The following is a 21,223-nucleotide window of genomic DNA, read 5'->3' on the forward strand; positions in this document are numbered from 1 at the left end:
GTGTATTAAAGTCCCCTACTATGATTGTATTGTTGTCGATCACTCCCTTGATATCTTCCACGAGTTCTTTTATGTAGTTGGGTGCTCCTGCATTGGGTGCATATATGTTTATCAGGGTTATATCCTCTTATTATATCAAAGGGATGCCCAGTTTCACCACTCCTGTTTGACATGATACTGGAAGTGCTAGCCATAGTGATCAGACAAGAAGAAGAAATAAAAGACATCCTAATTAGAATGGAGAAAGTAAAATTGTCACTATTTGCAGATAACATGATATTGTACATAGAAAACTCAAAGACTCCATCAGAAAACTACTAGACTTAATAAATTAATTTGGCCCTAGGTCATTTGGCTCAGTGGATAGACCATCAGCCTTCAAACTGAAGGATCCCAGGTGTTTTTATTTTATTTCTTTATTTATTAAGGTATTACATATATGTCCTTATCCCCATTACCCCCCCCCCACACACACACACACACTCATACCCTTACCTGCCTGTTGTCTGTGTCCATTGGTTAGGCTTATATGCATGCACACAAGTCCTTTGGTTGATATCTCCCCCTTACCCCCACTCTTCCCTACATTCCCTCTGAGGTTTGACATTCTGAAGGGATCCCAGGTTTGAACCCATTCAAGGGCACATTCCCGGGTGTGAGCTCGTTTCCCAGTAAGGGGCATGCAGAGGCAGCCGTTTAATGATTCTCTCTCATCACTGAGGATTCTATCTCTCTCCCTCTCCCTTCTACTATGAAATCAATAAAAATATATTTAAATAAAAAAATAAATAAATTCTGCAATGTAACAGGATACAAAATTAACACCCAGAAATTTATGTCTTTTTATATGCCAATAATGAATGCACAGAAAGAAAAACTAAAAAAAAAAAATCCTACTTACAATTGCAACAAAAAAATTAAGGTAACTAGGAATAAACTTAACTAAGGAGGTAAAATACCTGTACTCAGAAAACTACAGGACATTGAAAAAAAGAGTTAGAGGAAGACATAAACAAATGGAAGAGTATACGGTGTGCATGGATTGGTAGAATCAACATCATTAAAATGTCCATACTACCAAAAGCAATCAATAGATTCAATGTCATTCCTAGTATGATACCAATAGCAAATTTCACAGACCTAGAAAAAACTCTACAAAAATTCATTTGGAATAGAAAAAGACCCTGTATAGCCTCAGCAATCCTGCGAAACAAGAACAAAGTTGGAGGGATCATAATGCCAGATATCAAGATATATTACAAAGCCACAGTTCTCAAAACTGCCTTGTACTGGCACAAGAACAGATATATAGACCAATGGAACAGAACAGAGAACCCAGAATTTGACCCAAGTCATTATGCTCAATAAATTTTTGACAAAGGGGGCAAGAGCATATAATGGAGTCAAGACAGTTTGTTCAATCAATGGTGTTGGGAAAATTAGACAGATACATGCAAAAAAAAATGAAACTAGATCACCAACTTACACCATACAAAAAAATAAACTCAAAATGGATAAAGGACTTAAATGTAAGATAGTAATCCATAAAAATCCATAGGCAGCAGTTGACATATGTCATAGCAATATCTTTACCAATACAGCTCCTAGGACAATGGAACTAAGAAGAAAATTAACAAATGGGACTATATCAAAATAAAAAGCTTTTGCACAGCAAAAGAAACCATCAACAAAACAACAAGAGAGCCCACTACATGGGAGAATATTTGCTAATGTTATATCTGATAAGGGCCTAATCTCCAAAATTTATAGGGATCTCATACACCTTAACAAAAGGAAAATAAACAATCCAATCACAAAATTGGTAAAGGCCTTAAATAGACAATTTTTGAAAGTGGACATACAGAGGGCCAAGAGACATATGAAAACATGCTCAAAGTAACTAATCATCTGAGAAATGCAAATCAAAGGACAATGAGGTACCATCTCACACCTGTCAGAGTGGCTATCATCAACAAATCAACAAATGACAAGTGTTAGCAAGGATGTAGAGAAAAAGGAGCCCTCTTGCACTGCTCGTGGGAATGCAGTTTGGTGCAGCCACTGTGGAAAACAGTATGAATTTCCTCAAGAAATTAAAAATGGATGTTCCATTTGACTCAGTAATCCCACTGCTAGGAATATATCCCAAGAAATCAGAAACACCAATCAGAAATGACATATGCACTCCTATGTTCATAGCAGCACAATTTATAATACCTAGGATTTGAAAATAGCCTACGTGCCCATCTGCAGATGAGTGGATTAAAAAACAGTGGTACATCTACACAATGGAATACTACGCTGATGTAAAAAATAAATAACTCTTACTATTCACAACAGCATGGATGGACCTAGATAGCATGATGTTAATTGAAACAAGCCAATCAGAGAAAGATAAATATCACATGATCTCACTCATTTGTGGAATATAATGAACAGCATATACTGATGAACAAAAACAGATCCAGAAACAGATAAGCATCGAGCAGACTATCAGACCTTAGAGGGAAGCCACAGGAGTAGAAGGGACATTAAAAGGTCACCAAAGGACTTGTATGCATGCATATAAGCAAATGTAATGGACACAGACAGTTGGGGGATGAGAGCATGTACTGGGGGATGTTAGTTCCTGGGGAGAGGTCAATAGGGGAAAAAGGAGGCATAGGTAATACTTTAAACAATAAATAATTTAAATTTAAAAAGAATAGTAGGAAATACTAATATTTATATGATAGTTTGGCATCCATAGTTCATCCAAAGAAAACTAGAGACAACTATAACAGGCTATTATAAGTCTGTTTGCTCATCTGCCAGGCAGTGGGGAATGAAGATACTTTCAAACTGAGTTTATGTCAGGTTATCATTTTCTCACGTCTCATAGCCTGAAAGCAACATGTCATATACATGATATAATGGCAATCATACCTTACTGTATCCACTGTCAGGATCTTCAGCAAAAGCCACTGAACTCCTTCCTGCAGATTCAGCCTGTTTTGAAGCTCTAGGGAAAACCTATTTTTGAGATGTGTTAAGTATAAGAACTGTACTTACAGAGGCAAAGCTCTTAGATTCTGTATCAAGTCAGAAATACTGTCATTCACATTGACCTGCCCCCTACTTTAAGTAAATAACAGGACAGTGCCTTTATCCCTTACCATTATTTATGATACCATTATAGTATTAGAACGTTACACTTGTGAGGAAATCAAGAGTTGGACGAAGTGGAGGAAATACAAGTTCCAGAGACAAGTTTTTTCCTGCATCATATTTTTTCCATCTCATCTCAATGCCAGAACATGCATTATTATTCTTAGTGAGTGTGCTTTTATGTATCAGATATTCATATCAGAGAATAGTAAACTAGCTATTAGAAGGCCTATGTTCTAATTATGGCTCATCACACATTAACTGTGTGACATTTCACTCTTCTCAAGTCAGTATTCATGTCTAGTTAATGAAGACAATCATAAGGTCATTGTACAGATTAAATGAAAATGTGTCTTTAAAGCACTTATCATCATTACTGGCACCTATTAAGCTCAACAAATCCTATTGTGGGAGAAGAAGGGGGAGGAAGAGGAGGAGGAGAAGGAAGAGAAAATGATGGAGGAAAATAGGAGGAAGAGAAATAGAAGTAGCAAGAAGTGGCAATCATGATTTTGGTGGTGGTGGAATGGTGGTCAAGAACATGGGTTTTGGCCACAATGCTCATGCAACCTCAAGCACCTTAGTTCATTTCTTTAAACTTGCCTTAGTTTTATAATGTGTAAGCTGTAAAATCTGATTATAATTGTTGCTATGCATACTCACAGGACTGTTGTCAGAATTAAATGAGATAATGGATGTGAAAGCACTTTGATACCTACTAAATTCATTCGAAGCCTAAAAGATTATTGCTACAAAAAGCAGGTGGTAAAGACTTTGTTAGGCAAATAAAGGTAAATACCGCCTGACAAAAATCTTCTTCTTAACCTCTTCCATTGCATTTATTAGGACCTGAATTGAGCTTAGAGAAGAGGCCAGGTAGGATCTAACCATTCCTTTGAAGGTTTTTATATGTATGGACAAAAATGGAGTATTTTATTTGAAGTTGACATGTATATGGAACATGTTGCAGAAAAGAAATGGTCCTTGTTGTATTAAATGAACACTGATACCTGTATGCATCAATGCTCTTTTCCAAAACTATTTGAAATTTTTAGAGAATGATACACTTTGGATGAATTTATGAAACTAGATCAAATGCTCTAAGAAGCAATTCAATTAAATCAAATTGCTTTATTTTTAAAATATTTTTATTGCTTTCCTTTTTATTTTTTAAAATATATTTCTTTATTGATTTCAGAGAGGAAGGGAGAAGGATAGAGAGATAGAAACATCAATGATGAGAGAGAATCATTGATTGGCTGCCTCCTGCACACCCCCTACTGGGGTTCAAGCCTAAAACCCAGGCATGTGCCCTTGGCCGGAATCGAACCTGGGACCCTTCAGTCTGCAGGCTGGTGCTCTATCCACTGAGCAAAGCTGTCTAGGGCTATTGCTTTCCTTTTTAAATAAAAAAACATCACTGATGAGAAAGAATCATTGACCAGCTCTCTCCTGGATGTCCCACACTAGTGATTGAGCCCACAACCCAGGCATATTCCTTAACCTGGGATTCAACTGTAACCTCCTAGTTCATAGGTTAACACTCAACCAGTGAGCCATGCCAGCCAGGGGGAAGAAAATATTTTTAAAATTGTCTGGATCTTTCTATCCTTAAAATACAAGGGGGGTTTGATGACCTCCTTTCTGCAGCCACTCTTTGACCCTGTCTCTAAACACAATTTTTTTGTAAAGCATAAGGGAAATTTTGCTTTCCATGTCTAAACCACCTGAATTCTAATATCTTATTTTCAGATGACCTACCTTAGTTCCTGGAAACTCATAATTCTGATATTTCATAGAATTGAGATCTCACAATTCCACCCATGCTCCCTTGGTCAGCCAATGATACACTGTGAGCTAGTTAGGTAGGTAGATAAGTAGACTGATACATGGACTTTTATAAAGTTCTAAGTAAGAAGGGAAAGGCTATAAGGAATCAACTTGTCTAGAATCATGTTGCTATCATTTTTTAACTTGTGACAAACTAAATAGCATTGCATGTTTTATGAAAAGACACTTTTATGTATACTAATTTCTCTATTATAAAACAAATACTTTTGGTCTTTACACATTTGAAAGTTAGTTGATGCTATAGTCATGAATTTTTATAACAGTATTTACTTGTCAATATTCAGTAGAGCAGAAAATGATTTGTAGAAAAGGCAGAAATTATGACATCCTAGTAATCTTACAGACATCATAGCATTTTAGAATCCCACCTCTCTTTATTTTTTTTAAATTTATCTTTATTGTTGAAAGTATTACAGAGGTCCCCCTTTTAACTCCATTAATCCTCTCCTCCTGCCCCCTCCCCAGGCCTTCACCACACTATTGAAGTCCACCTCTCTTGATCTCAATTTCCTTATCAGAGGGTGCCAGATAAAATACATAACTCTGAGAGTTTAATTTGAATTTTTGATAAAAATGTTTTTTAGTATAAGTATATGGCAAATATTGCACAGGACATATCTATGCTATATTTTTTTAAAAGTTTTTGTTTACTTGAAATTCAAATTTAACTGGGAGTCCTATATTTTATTTGCTAAATCTAGCAAACCCTGTGGTAAAATTGTAAGTTCAGAAGGGGTTGATATAGGTAACTTCTAAGGGCTCTTCTAGTTGGAATCATCCATATGTCAGTTGCAGGACCAGCCTGGCAAGCTATATGCATATGTAGAACACATATTAGTATATGTATGTAAGGCAGTAGTTCTTAAACTTCAATCCCCCTATACCCTATGAAATTCTGATTCACTAGTTGTGGGTGAGGCCAAAAAATATGTAACTTTAACACGCAACCCAGGAAACTCTGATGCAAGTATTCTAGGAAACACTGTGAAATGTACATGGATTTTTTCATCTACTCATCTACTGATGGACCTTGGTCTGCTTCCAAATCTTGGCTATTGTAAATAACTCTGCAATGACCATAGGGGTGCATATATTCTTTTGAATTAGTGTTTCAGGGTTCTTCGGATATATTCCCAGAAGTGGAATCTCTGAGTCATAGGACAGTTCCATTTTTATTTTTTTTTTTTTATTGATTAAGATATTACATATGTGTCCTTGTCCCCACGTTACCCTCTACCCCCCACCCCCCCACCCCCGCTCATGCCCTCACCCCCCCGTTGTCCATGTCCATTGGTTAGGCCTATATGCTTGCATATAAGTCCTTTGGTTGATCTTTCCCCCTTACCCCCACCCTCCCCTACCTTCCCTCCAAGTCCCGACAGTCCAATCAATGCCTCTCCGTCTCTGGATCAGTTCTTGTTCATCAGCTTATGTTGTTCATTATATTCCACAAATGAGTGAGATCCTGTGGTAGTTATCCGCTCTCAAGTTCCATCCATGCTGTGGCAAATGGTAAGAGTTCCTTTTTCTTCTTCCTCTTCTTAAAGAATACCTTTCAGCATTTCATATAATGCTGGTTTGGTGGTGATGAACTCCTTTAGCTTTTTCTTATCCGTGAAGCTCTTTATCTGACCTTCTATTCTGAATGATAGCTTTGCTGGATAAAGTAATCTTGGTTGCAGGTTCTTGCTATTCATCACTTTGAATATTTCTTGCCAGTCTCTTCTGGCCTGCATGGTTTCTGTTGAGAAATCAGCTGACAGTCGTATGGGTACTCCCTTGTAGGTAACTGACTGTCTTTCTCTTGCTGCTTTTAAGATTCTCTCTTTATCTTTTGCTCTTGGCATTTTAATTATGATGTGTCTTGGTGTGGTCCTCCTTGGATTCCTTTTGTTTGGGGTTCTCTGCGCTTCCTGGACTTGTAAGTCCATTTCTTTCACCAGGTAGGGGAAGTTTTCTGTCATTATTTCTTCAAAAAGGTTTTCAATATCTTGCCCTCTCTCTCCTTCTGGTACCCCTATAATTCTGATGTTGGTACGCTTGAAGTTGTCCCAGAGGTTCCTTACACTATCTTCATATTTTTGGAATCTCTTTTCTTTTTTCTTTTTCAGTTGGGTATTTTTTGTTTCTTTGTATTTCAAATCTTTGACTTGATTCTTGGGATCCTCTTTTCTGCTGCTGGATCTCTGTAAATTATTCTTTATTTCAGTCAGTGTATGCTTAATTTCTAGTTGGTCCTTTTTCATGTCCTGCATGGTCTCCCTATACTTATTGAGGGATTCATTAAATTTATCGGCGGTTTCCATAAAATTCTTGAAAAACCTTATAACCGTGGCCTTAAACTCTATATCCAATCGTTTGCTTTCCTCCATTTCTGCCATTTGTGACCTGTTTCTTTGTCTCCGCATTTTGGCAGCTTCCCTGTGTTGATAGAGTGGCCCTGTGCGCCAGGTGTCCTGTAGGGCCCAGTAGCTCAGCCTCCCCAGTTACCTGGGGTGGACACTCTTGGTGCACTCTTGGTGCCTTGGTTGTTGTAGAATCACTGGGAGGAATTGACCTCCAGGCCAATTGGCTGTGAGAATCAGCTGTGTCTAAAGTGGGAGAACTTCTGTGCTGAAGACACCCTTCTGGGGCAAGACTTGCTTCAGTGGGGCTTTGGTGCTCACTGAGTCTGCTCCCTGAGTGCGTCCCTTATGGATCTGAGGAGTTGCAGTCTGGATGGACCCCCTCTGACCACTGGGTACAGTGGCTCCTGGATCTAAGGAGGTGCTAATTCAGCCTCTGCCTGAGGCCACACAGCAGGAGCCACGAAGAGGCTCAGCTGTGAAGCAATGCAAGCCGCTGCGGGGCCTTGGGCCTTCTCTTGGAAGTTCCAGGTCTGCCTGGTTCGGCTGCAGTTAGGTACATTCACATGCAAAAGCCTCTGCCGCAGCCTGGGTGGGGCGGGGTCTCAGGGAGTCAGAGGGCAGAGAAAGCGGCCATGGCCGATTCTCAGCCTGGAGTCGCGCGTCTCAGTGTTCCGGTAACGGCTGCAAGCACCTCTGAGGGAAAGCCGCCCTCAAGTTCGCTCGCTGCCGGACAGACCAGCTTCTCCCCGTATGAGACCTGGGTCCCTAGAGACTTCCCGGAACCGGAGTTCAGAGCCGTCGGGAGTTTGTGATTCAAAAAGACAGCCGCGTCCTCAGGCGCCACCCCCTTTCCTCGAGCGCGCGCGCCGCCGTACCTCTGCACTTCACCTCCGCAGCGCCTCTGGCTCTCAGCGTGCTTTTCTTTCCTTCTAGTTGTGGAATTTACACTCAGCCAGCCTTTCTGTTGTTCTGGATGATGTTTGCTCGGTCCTTTGCGGTAATTTTCAATTGTTGTGTGAGGCAATAATTTCCCGGTGTTTACCTATGCCGCCATCTTAGTTGCTCTCCCCATTTTTAATTTTTTAAGGTAACTCCATATTGCTTTCCGCAGTGGCTGCACCAATCTGTATTCCCACCAAAAGTGCATGAGGGTTACCTTCCCTCCACATTCTTGCCAACACTTGTTTGTGTATTTATTAATTATAGCCATTCTGACAGGTATAGTATACTACTCAGCCATAAAGAAAAAGGAAATCTTACCCTTTGTCACAGCATGAATAAACCTGCAAAAAATTATGCTAAGTAAAATAAGCCAGTCAAAGAAAGACAAGGACCATATGATTTCACTCATATTTGGAATCTAATGAACAAAATTAACTAATAAGCAAAATAGAGACAGACTCATAGATAGAGAGCAGCCTGACAGCTGTAAGACAAATGGGGATTTGGTGGGGTAGTGTGGAGAGATTGAGCAAAAAAAGAAAAAAAGAGAAAAAACTCATGGACATAAACAATAGTGTGGTTTGCTGGTAGTTGGGTGGAGTGGAGGGAAGTGGAGAAGGGTATAATGGGGAAATGGTGATGAACAGAGACTTGACTTGGGGTGGTGAACACACAATGCAGTGTACAGATTATGTTTTGTAATAAAAATAAATTTTAAAAAGAAAGAAAAACACAGTGACTTTCTCTTGCAAATGCAAAAATTGTGACTGCCTGGATGACAGAATTTCCCTACCCCTCATTCATTTACGGCCATACTATATATTGAACACTACTGTTCAAACTACACAAAAGACCCATTCTGGACTACTCTGCTAACACTTCTTTGACTAACACATATTTAATGCTAAATTGGTCACGAAATTGGTTTTCATTAATTTTTGTGAAAGTGAGGAACATTCAACTTAATCGTATTCAGACATGAATAAAAGCATTCTAGAAATAATAAAATGCCATTTCCTGATATGACTTGTTGAATATTGGACATGGCAATAATATAATTAGCTGGAATAGGGAAGAAGCAGCATGAGGCAGTGTGCTGACAAGAGAGAGGTAATTATTTTAATCCTATTCAATGTATTCCCCTGCAATTCCAAAAGGTCAGAGAATACTATATAAAACCCCTGAGCAAAGCTCTTCTCCAGTGAAGATTCAATATTCTGCAAGTCTTTCCCCCCCAACTTAATATTTTAATATTTCTTCATTAGAGTGTGTCCAAGTTAACATTTAACACCCTCACCAGAAGATAACTGTAAGCAGAAGTAGTTCAACTTAAGTTTTTCATTAGACCAAAAATTGGTCTAATGTGTTTATTAGATCAAAAATTGACTACTTTTGATTGACCTCGTCATGAATGGTTGTAACCCCCGAGTGTGCAAATATCACATAATAACATATCAACACATTCAGAGATACCTAGCAGGAAAAACAAACAAACCTTAATTTTAAGTTTAGTACATGTTTTTATAAGGAGTTATCTCACTATAACAAATATATTAAATTTTTTACTCTGTTAACTCTAAGATGTCTGGATTTCCATCCTGTCAGAAGGAACTAAGATAAAATTATTGCAATATGGTTTGGCGGCATTTCTTGAGTAGTTTTTGGTTTTACCATGTGGGAATGAAAGCAGAGAATTTAACATAATACAAGTCTGATTCTGAAGCCATCATCCTTTGGTTTAAATGCAAAATCTGCAACCTATTAGCTATATGATCCTGGAAACATATATAGCTTCTCTTTGCCTCAATTTCTACCTCTTTAAAATAGTACTAGAACCTTTCTCATTTTTCATTCTGAGGAGTAAATAAGGTAATGTGGAAAATGTCCTTAGATTAGTGCCTGGTGCGTGAGAAGTATATTAGTGGAAGATCAAGGGTTGTTGTTATGCTTCTGGTTCATGGACTTTCCAAACATTCTCCTGGCTGGTGGCAATCTTCACCTACTATTTTGTTCACAGTTCATTTTGGGGAATCAAATATCTCTGTTACAGCATGTTGATTCTTAAAGTACCAGGTATGTGAGATGAAAATACAAAGTAGTCATATTACTTTCACTCACTGATTATGTAATGAGTTTCCTGGCCTTGTCAGTACATTGTGAGTGTGTTAAAGATAAGTAAGAAGTATATGAGCTCATAATGCTGAAGTTGGCTCAGTTCTGGAAATAGAACCATTTCCTTCTTAGTGTCACTTAAGTCTGCAGGCTCTTTTTGGAGCCCCAAACCTTTGAGACAATTTGTTTTATTTGTTGCTCAAGGCCAAGCCTGTGTGTTCACCTTCTGTTTGTGTCTTTATTTCTGAGATTTCCTGACTTTCATCATTACCTATAGTCCTAGAAAATCTGCCTTCTGTTTCAGTGTAGATTTTTCTTTTACAAAAATATGGAACGCTTCATGAATTTGTGTGTCATCCTTACACAGGGGCCATGCTAATCTTCTCTGAATGGTTCCAATTTTTTTAGTATATGTGCTGCCGAAGCAAATAACAGTGTATTTTTGAGTTTTAAATTCAAATATGTTCTCACACAACCCCTTTCTGCCCCTCCATCAATTCTGATTCAAACAGTGTGACTTACACTCCGAGAGAAACACTATCAGGCCTTTCTCATGGTTCTGTGTATACATCCAACCCCCACCCTCAGGCAGTATGAAAGTTTCCTGAATTGTTCTATTCATAACTATGTCCCTAAGACTAATGACAATACATGGCACAAAGTAGGAAGTAAATATTTGCTGAATGAATGAAATAACTGGTTTATCTCCACCAACACATATATTTCCTGTCTTTTCCTTCTTTGTTGCCTAACTTGGTGCTTAATTTTCTTTTATTTATTATTATTTTAATAAACTCATTACTGCCCAGTCTTGCCATTAATGTGTATGTGCTCAACATTTTATTCAATTCCACTTTTTACTATCTAAGTGTTATTAGCAAAATTGTTCATGTCCAGAGGTCCTATTTTTATCCAATAAGAACCCATCCTTATCTCCAAAGTTTGATTTACCATGTAGGCAATTAATATAATAAAGAAACAATCAATGTACTACATTTTATTCCAGGCCAAGCCCTCTATTTCTAACCAGGTTCAAATCCATCATGACCCTTAGGGAAATGATATTTATTATAGAAGACATCCCCATGATAAACAATTCCTACCTATGACTTGAGTTCATATTTGCCTATCAATTAATAATGCAAAAAACAGTATCACCTATGACTTGAGTTTATATTTGCCTATCAATTCATAATGCAAAAAATAATATCAGATTAATACAGTAGTCCTTCCTTATTTATTAGAGATCCATTCCAAGATCCACAGTGGATACCTGAAACAATGGATAGTACCAAAACCTACATATATTATTTTACCTATGATGAAGCTAAATTTATGAATTGGGCATAGTAAGATATTAATAACAATAGCTAGTAGTAAAATAGAACAATTACAACAATATATTGTAACAAAAGTTATATAAATATGGTCTCTCCCTCTGATAACTGAGATGACTTCTAATTGGCAGAGAGTGCACAATATGAAATTCTGGACAAAGAAATGATTCACATCCCAGGTGGGACAGAGCAAGATTTTATCATGCTACTCAGAATAGCATGCAATTTAAAGCTTATGAATTATTTCTAGAATTTCCCATTTAATACTTTGGGGCTGCAGATAATTGAAAACCTGGAAAGCGAAACCTGAGATAAGGAGGGGACTATTATACTTAATGATCAATATCTCAGGCAATGATGGAAAATACCAATACAATTGTGTACAGGATATACAAATGCAAATTTAGGAAACACTGGGTGACATTTCTAATAAGAAAGTAACTTGAACCTGCAGAGTTGTTAGGTGTTTCACATGGCAGGATGGTTGAGAACCTCTGTTTGTGTATCGGGGAACGAGAGCAACTAATAAATGCCATGTAATCAGACAAGAGAGTCATTCCATCAAATATTGAATTTCTGAACTCTCATGGGAGATGGCCTTCAATGCATAGGCACAGTCCCAACTTGGTCTGCCACAATACTCTGCAGGGGCTTCTGGAAAGATACTCAACTTAGATGGCCGGCATGGCATGGGGGAGAGATTTCCATTGACTGCTCATCAAACAGAGTTCACTAGATTTACTTAGACATCTAACATTTCCATATGGGTTACCTATAATGCCAAATCTTTTTTTTCTTTCAAAAAGTTCTTGCTTTTTAAATAATCTAGATAGTTTAAAATATATCCTGAAACTTTGATGAAGCATTACAGTCCTTTTTTAGAAAGTGAAAATTGCTGTTCTCAAATAGAAACAAATTTTACATCAAAGAACTTGAATTCAATGCAGAAGGAGAAAAAGCCAAATATGTAAAGCATTCTAGCTGCTGGCACTGATATTGGCAAAGACTGTTTCTAAACATGCAACATAAAGAGATATGAGGTGGTTTATAAAATTCCAGAATTTTCACACCTTTACTGTAATTGTCAGAACATCCAAATTACAGTGTTTCTTAGCCAGAGTGACATGAAAACCAAACTCTTAACTTTATAGAGAAAGGCAGACCCTATCCATGATACTGTAAACCTAGATGTTTAGAGAAATCTAGATAATTGACTAGATAATTATCTAAATTAGATAATTATCTAAATCTAGATAATCCAGATGCATAGCAACATGGATCCAAAACTCAGACCACTGATAATTTTTGTAACCTCTTTCAAAAGACAGACAAAATGGTTCTCAAAATATTTTGTAATAAAGAGAAAGAATGATATTTTACCAGTCTAATACAATTACAATGATAGCATAATATTAGGTAAGAAGCTACCAGGATACCCAGAGCATAGAGCCTAGGCAAACTATTACAGATGCAGCTAAGATCCTCTTATTGTGATCTGTAATCACTGTTGGCTACCTCTTTGTCAGCAAATATCAGTCCAGATAGAAGGTTACATTTTGATAAAAAGATGATTAGAAAAAATGAAAGAGGTCTTAAAAATTACTCTTGAAAAATTGCCTAAATTCTCACTAAAGAAGCAAAATAGAAGGAAGCTGTGCTGTTTGGCAGCAAACTCTGTCTTGGTAATTGGAAAAAGGAAGAAACAAACAAACACCAGACTGCAGCAATGTTGACTCAGTAGGTAGTAAGATTCTTAACCATTCAGTTTCAATATTCCTTATGACTAACCCCACCGATTTTGTGCCTATATATAAGTGAATACATAGGAGTAGAGAGAGAGGTAAGGAAGAAGAGAGGGAAGGAAGAGGGAATAGATAAGGTGAGAGAGACAGAATCTTCATTCAAACAAAAGGACCTTAGTTTCAATATGTCTGAGAAAACCAGTTTAGATATTTTCATGTAGCTCAGGCTTTTATTAAGGCTGTCTGCTTGTGGTTAGGTCTAATTGATGAATATGTCTGGCTACCAAGCCCACCCTGACAGGGTTGATATAGAGAAGGGAGGCCTAAAAGATCCACCCTTCTCCAAATATGGATTGACTAGCCAGCCCTTTATAGCAAGTTGATGGCAAGATCCAGGATTCCAGTTAACTGAATCAACTATTCCCATTATGCAAACAGGGCCACCCACCAAAGCACTAATTTGACCTAAAAATCTTTTTTTTTTGGGGGGGGAGGGGATTGCTAAGCAAGTGAGTACCACAAAATGACTGATTCCTTCATATAGACAAAATTCACAAAGCTGAGCAGGAATGAGGGACAAAAATAGCTCTTCATTTGTCATAGGGAAAGAATGAGGTCTCATTGGTAAGGAGGAAACAGAACTCCTTGTCAGGGATGTAACAGCCAATGTGGTTGAGAAAGAATATCTGCTAATAGAGAAGAAAAGAAATAAACTAAACAAAATGAGACTACCAGGACCGGATTTGAATAAGAGCTCAAATGAATGTTGACAGAGTGAAAGAAATAGCAGAAACCTGTGTGACAAACCACATCTAGGACAGATTTCTGATAGTCCTTTATGTGAAAAGATTTGGGTGCATAATTTCCTTGTCAAGCCAGCTATTCAAAATTCTAACCCAAGATTTTTCCTGGTGTGTGAATATAAATTTTCTATGTGACAAGTTGTATTTGACAAATGGATTTACTCCATAAGATATTTTATTTGGGCATTTTTATTCAGTTTTCTTTTGTTCCCTTCCTAACAGCATACAGATTAGGGAACCATGAATAATTGTAACCTGTTATTTAAAATTATGATCTGTGTGATTTCTTTCTACCTCCATAGTTGAGTGGAAAGAAACAAACTGGTCTTTTTCATGTGGTTGTTAGTTCTAGGAAATGTCTTAAATATAACAGTTATGTCCCTTAGACAAACACTTAAGTCATGAGCTCTTCAGTCCAGCTACACAAAAGAAACATTGACCTACATTATTGCTATGCTAAACACACAAACTTGAATTTATTTTCTTTGATCTGCCCATCAGAAAGTCAATCTTACTCCAAGGTGGTGTTTATTTTATATTACTGGTATACTAGAGGCCCAGTGCACAAATTTGTGCAAGGGTGGGGTCCAGCCAGCCTGGCCCTAATCGGGGCAGATTGGGGCCAGGTCTATCAGAAGGAGAAGATGGCAGGAGGTTGGCCAGCTGGCCCTCCTTGATGGGGACCAATCAGAGCCAGGCTGGCTGGAGGGAGGAGCCGTGGGCCTATCGGGTGGTGGTAGCCAATTGGGGGTGAGGCCAGTTGTGGGGAGGGGCCATCCCTGCCCCTGAATGGGGTGGGGGGTCGATATGAGGGAGGCAGGTGGCAGAGGGGCTGCAGGAGGTTGACCGGCTGGCAATCAGGGGCGGGGCAGCCTGGGGGAGGGTCTGCAGGCCGATTGGGGTGGTGGGGGCCCATTGGGGATGGGGCCAGCCGGAGGGAGGGGCTGCAGGCCCATCAGGGTGAGAGTGGCCGATCAGGGGCAGGGTGGCTGGGGGGAGGGGCCATGGAAGGTTGGTCGGCTTGCCCCATCCCCAGATCAGGCCAGTTCGCTGGCCACAGTGGGTGTCATAGTGACTGGTCATTCTGGTCATTACAGCATTTCAGTCTTTTTATATGTATAGATGACCATGAGAACTCAGGTTCTCTTTATCTCTTGAAATCTTTTGCAAATGAACTTTTTATAAGAGTTTGTCTACAGGACACTATCAGAAACAAACAAACAAACAAGCTATTTGGGCCACAGTAAGAAACAAACAAGTTGTACTACATGACAAATGCTAATAAATTTGGTCTAACACTCCCCTGACACTGCATCAAGAAAATAATAAGCAATGAATTGATAATGAGACACAGGATGATTGATTTGCTTGTGCACAGAATGATTAACCCTCAGAAATAATCATCACCACAAACATGCCGATATAAAACAGTGAAGGTGTTTTTTAAAGAGGAATAAAGGGAGGACATGCCTATCATGGAACATGTTTTATGCTTTGGTTTGAGAACATCCGTTTATTTAAATTCAAGTGAATTGACTCATTAAATATGATTGTAAAATTCCTAGAAACTTAAAGACTTAAGAGTGTCCACAGGGAAAAAAACAATATTTCTCTTTGAAATCACAGATATCTTACCTCCATTGGGAAATGTGAAATAGCTTTGAAATTGATGTGCTGGGTCATTAAGCAGGAATACTTGACAAAGCTACTTTGATTTCATAGATTGTAAATCCCTGCAACTCTGCAAGAAGCCATTTACGAAATTGAGCTATTGATTGTGCTAATCTATACAGTGATTACTAGAAGCAACCTAATGAGTAGGTGCTGTTTCTACAGTGTGCTTCAGAGACACTATGCAGGGCTACAGTCAAAAAGTTTGTTCCTTTGGGCCTGAGCATTATGGTTGACCCAAGTTCCTTATTAAAATATAAAAATACTCATGTGTAAAACAATTACAGTAAAAAGTATACTCTTGAAATTTAAAAAAATCTCATTTATTACTGAGATCATTTTTATTATAGCATTGGAATTGGTAACATTACCTTGCCACTATAATCCAAATAAATTATTTTTTTAAAAAAACTTATATTTTAGTAAGAAGTTTATAATTTATTTATAGTACCTAAAAATAATCTAAAGCCTAAATGTCCACACTGGGTGAATTGCTGGACTCTATAGTACAGTAATAAACTAGAATATATTTTATTAGAAGTAACAGTTATGAGGATTAAATTAATGGGATGAGAAAGACTACTGGAAATGATTAGGGAAAATATAGAACTCAGAATGATATTTTAAAAAGACTATAAGTAGTGCCTGGTTTAGAATATTGTTTTGTTTAATTTTATTGTTTAACTGTTAAAACTTAGATCTTTCTATTTAACTTTTATGTTCAGATTATTAAATATGGGAATATGTTAAAGGAAAAAAATAGCAATGTTCTTGTGTAGGGACACACACTAAAATATTTTTATTCATTAATCCATTCACTCTTTTAATAAATATATTGAGTTCCTATTATGCAGACTGTACCTTGAGAAGGTTCAAATATGAATATGATCTGATTCTTATTTTCAAGAACCTTATCACCATAGGAGAAATATATTATACATTAAATAGAATGGGGAGTGATTAGTTGGTAAGTAAAAGGATAAAGGGAAACCAGAATTGGCACCTGGTGGGAAGACATGGTTGGAGAGAGGCATCTCATAAAGATGTAAGAGAAAATGGACAGGAGAGTGAACCAAACGCATCTTAATTTTGTACATCACAATTATGTCCTCTAATTTTTCCTTTCTCAAGTTATCAAGAAAGATGTGAGAATGTAGAAACAATGTAGAAAAGCAGTTAGGATTTAAGCATAACCAGCTAGTCCTAAGGAAATCTGTGGGGATAGTATGACTAACCATCCATTCAGCTGAGAAAAACATCAACTTTGAGAGAATAAATTATAGACATATAAATGAGAAACTCAGGACTAGAACTCTTACTCTAATCTATTTTTTTATATTTTTATTGATTCCAGAGAAGAAGGAAGAGGGAGAGAGAGAGAAACATCCATGATGAGAGAGAACCATGGATCACCTGCCTCCTGCACACTCCCTACTGGGCTCAAACCTGCAACCCGGGCATGTGCTCTGACTGGGAATTGAACCCGGGACCCTTGGGTCCGCAGGATGATGCTCTATCCACTGAGCCAAACCAGCTAGGGTTAATCTGTTTATTTCTTAACAGCCTTAACAAAGGAAATAAAATAAAGTGATATGATAAACACATGTAACCTGCAAAAACTGTGTTTGAGACCTAAGTACAAAAGATGTATATAATTCAGTTTGGAATTGAAAATTTATTGGGGAACTTCCTGTTTTCCATTTCTCTCTTTGATATTGTGAGTCTTGTCTGAGATAGACTCTCATATACACATAATTTGGCTAACAACATTGACACCACAGCTAAATTATACTCGAAAGGAAACTATTATGATGATACTGGGAGAATAATAAACATCAACATTCTTACACAGATAAGTAGTGATGATGACAATGATTCACATAATTTTAGAAAAGACTTCATGGCAAATATTAGATGCTAAATAAAATGAAATATACTCAAATTTATCTACTTCAGCTATAAGAAGTGCATCATTCTTATGGTAAAGGTTATAATACAACCTATACTTGGAAGTTTCCTACAGATAAATATTTCAGTTCTATAGGTGGATTGGCTACATTATAATCTGATGTCTTACTATATGCATTCCTAGACATTGGCTAATGACTAAAACTAGCTCTATCTAGTAGAAAAACTAGAGATATTAGATAATAATAGTTGTTGTTGTTACTATTGTGGTTGTTATTCTTCTAGGAAAACTTTCATTTATTTCCTTCTTTGAGGAATTAAAGACTTTCTCAAGGTTGTTGACCTGTAGTAATTACCTACAGTAATGACCTATTAGACTCAATCATATGGAACATTGTGGAAAGATTTTTTAAAATAGATCTTATTGATTTTTTACAGAGAGGAAGGGAGAGGGATAGAGAGTCAGAAACATCGATGAGAGAGAAACACTGATCAGCTGCCTCCTGCACACCCCCCACTGGGGATGTGCCCGCAAATAGAACCTGGGACTCTTGAGTCCGCAGGCTGACACTCTATCCACTGAGCCAAACTGGTCAGGGCAAGAAAGATTTTTTTCATGCATAGCAAATTACCGAACAGTGGTAGAAAAGCACTATGTAACTGGATTTTATTTAAAAATTTGATTTTGTTTTTTAAAAATGTATATATTTAAAATAAACTTCAATAGGTGAGGAAAGCAACACCCTGGTGAGAAACAATTTGCTGATTGTAGGGAGCGGCTCTAGGGTCAAGCCTCGGGTTGACCTGTGGCAGGGCTACAAACAAGTCCCAGCATGGAGGGCAGAGCTCTCCTAGCATAATTAAGCCTGACCTTGTAGCCCTCCCTAATTCCTTCCTAAGTAGCTAATAGGCTGTGAGAGGTGCAGCAAGTGTTGCCAAAATAAGAAGATTTTTAAACATGTTAATCTACCTTTGTTTTAATCAGACTATAAAATAAAGCATTGGCTTGCAGGCTGGGTCTTTTATGTCCTCATCCAGGCACAGGAGATCCACCAAGCCCCAGCTGTATTCTCTTGTCTGTCTTTTCTTCAATCTTTAACCGCCCCTCCTCAGGTTCACCTTTGGCCATGCTGGCACAGCGCAGCTGATAACTGAAAATCATGCACACATATAATATAGATATTATTAGAAATATAGAAAATTGCCCATTCTCTGTTTGGGTGAATGCTATCTAAGCATTGTGTAATGTACATCTCCTTCATACACTGCCATAAATGTCTGCTAAACCTCCTCCCTGGACATGAAAAATTATATGGTTGGATTTTACTGCTTCAATCAGTCAGAGGCAGAGTTTGTTGTTAGTTGACCCAAATTACAATCTCAATTCCATTGCACAATCTAAGATACAAAATCTCAGAATAAAATACTCCAGATGCAGTTTAGATATCACCTACAACATCCAACACTCCAGTATGTACTCATGACTACCCAATTTCTGCCTTCTCTCTCTCTCTCTCTCTCTCTCTCTCTCTCTCTCTCTCTCTCTCTCTCACACACACACACACACACACACACACACACACACACACACACACACACACAGCCTAGAATTCTGTACCATCACAATACTAGAGATCACAGCTTTGTGTCTGGGGGCAGAACTCCTGAAAGGCTTCATAGAAGAAGCTGCATTTAAGCTGACTCCTAATTGAATAGTCAACAAAATAAGTAAAAAATGAATAGTTGCATGGTGAAAATTATAGTGATGGGGCTTTATAAACACTATGTTAGAGGTTTTCAAAAGGTAGTGGTTTTTAAAATTGGGAAAATTTCTGAGCTCAACTATATCCCTAATGAAAAAGAATCCCTTTGGATTTGGTGTCCAGGAGTCTACATTTAAAGACATTTCTCAGGTGATTCTGATGTACCTCAGGGGTCTATATTATAGACTCTACTTAATTTTAGTCTTGCAAAATCAAACTTTTGCATGTGTTCTGACATAATGACTCATAATTTTGGTTATGGTGGAAACATATCAATTGGCTCCCATTATTTCTAAGAAAAAAATGTATGGTCTAATATTCTCCCTGTTTTTTAAGACATTTTTAAAGAAAGACAACTTTATATGCAACTGGGAAATAAAGGAGTTTGGAAGAGTACTGCAAAAGGAGATGAAAATGAATAGTCTCAAAGTTGCACAATGGGCTAGTGTAAACTTTTGAAAAACTAGTTTTGGACAAAAACTTTGTGTAACTTAATGTTCAGGCTTTGATCTGAGTATGAACATTTGCATTGCATATTCCCAATTTGTCTTGGAAGGACCTCTGGCAAAATGACATTAAATAGAAATTCACTATATTCATATATAATTTGAGATAAATGAAAATTAATTGCCCTTTCAGCTAATTCACAGTGGACTCATAAAAATATTTTTTTTATCCTGTAAGGCCCTTCAACACTCTAACTCTTCCAGCACACCATCTGTTCAGTTTTTTGTTTTTTTTTTTTTTGGTGCATCTGCAAGTTCCATCTCAGTGACAGAGAGATTGGAGAGCTGTACAGCTTTAGAATATTTTTAAAAATATTGAAGTATTGGAAAAGTATATACTACTATTGAAAAGTCTTTTATTACTTGTACCCTAAAAATGTGAGAATTTGAGTCAATAAAATAAAGCGATATTCATATAGCCAACACAGGATTTGTTGATGTTATTTGTCTTGATTCAGAAATTAAGGATGTTACTTTTCTTCTTCAGACATTCTAGTTGAAATTATTGAAATACGTTGCAGAGAGCACTGTGAATCTTATCAAAGTTTATAAGCTCTTAATAAAAAAAATTTCAAATATGGGTTGACTTCATGCTTCTATTTCAGGCAGATTTATTTTCTAATTTCAGATGCCAGTAGAATTTATTTGAATTAATTTCACTATTACATATAATAATACATTAGATATTCAGGAAAATTTTTTAGTTTCAATTTTAAATTAAATGTTCATGTCAGTATTTGGAATCTATTTTCTTTCCCTCAGAAAAAAAAGAGACTACATTTTTTTCAGGAGTTAAAAAGTCTCTCCCTCAAAGGTTTGAAATTGATTTAAATCAGAGAAAAATCTAGATTCTTAAGAAAATCCATTTTCACAAACTATCTTTTTAAAACTAAGAATTATTAGTTGTAAAATTCCTATGATATTTTTTCCATATTATGACAACTACAAAATAATTTAATGACTAACTCATTAAAAGTATATATTAATGTTAAATATTCAATATTGCATAATTGACTTACCTGTTTATTTACTGATCTTTCATACTAAAAAATAACATCAAGATTGTGTAAGAGATTATTTTCTCCTTTGCATG

The 21,223-nt window shown here is 37.2% G+C and overlaps 1 non-coding gene across 1 annotated transcript; it reads right to left on the reverse strand.

Annotated features, from left to right (window-relative positions):
* Positions 1-10,722: 10,722 nt before the first annotated feature.
* Positions 10,723-10,830, reverse strand: LOC118654807. Its single transcript, XR_004967074.1, has one exon. It is a non-coding gene; the product is annotated as a U6 spliceosomal RNA (small nuclear RNA).
* Between the last annotated feature and the right edge of the window lie 10,393 nt (positions 10,831-21,223).

Source organism: Myotis myotis, unplaced genomic scaffold (genome assembly GCF_014108235.1).
Source record: "Myotis myotis isolate mMyoMyo1 unplaced genomic scaffold, mMyoMyo1.p scaffold_m19_p_4, whole genome shotgun sequence".
In the NCBI taxonomy this organism is placed as follows: domain Eukaryota; kingdom Metazoa; phylum Chordata; class Mammalia; order Chiroptera; family Vespertilionidae; genus Myotis; species Myotis myotis.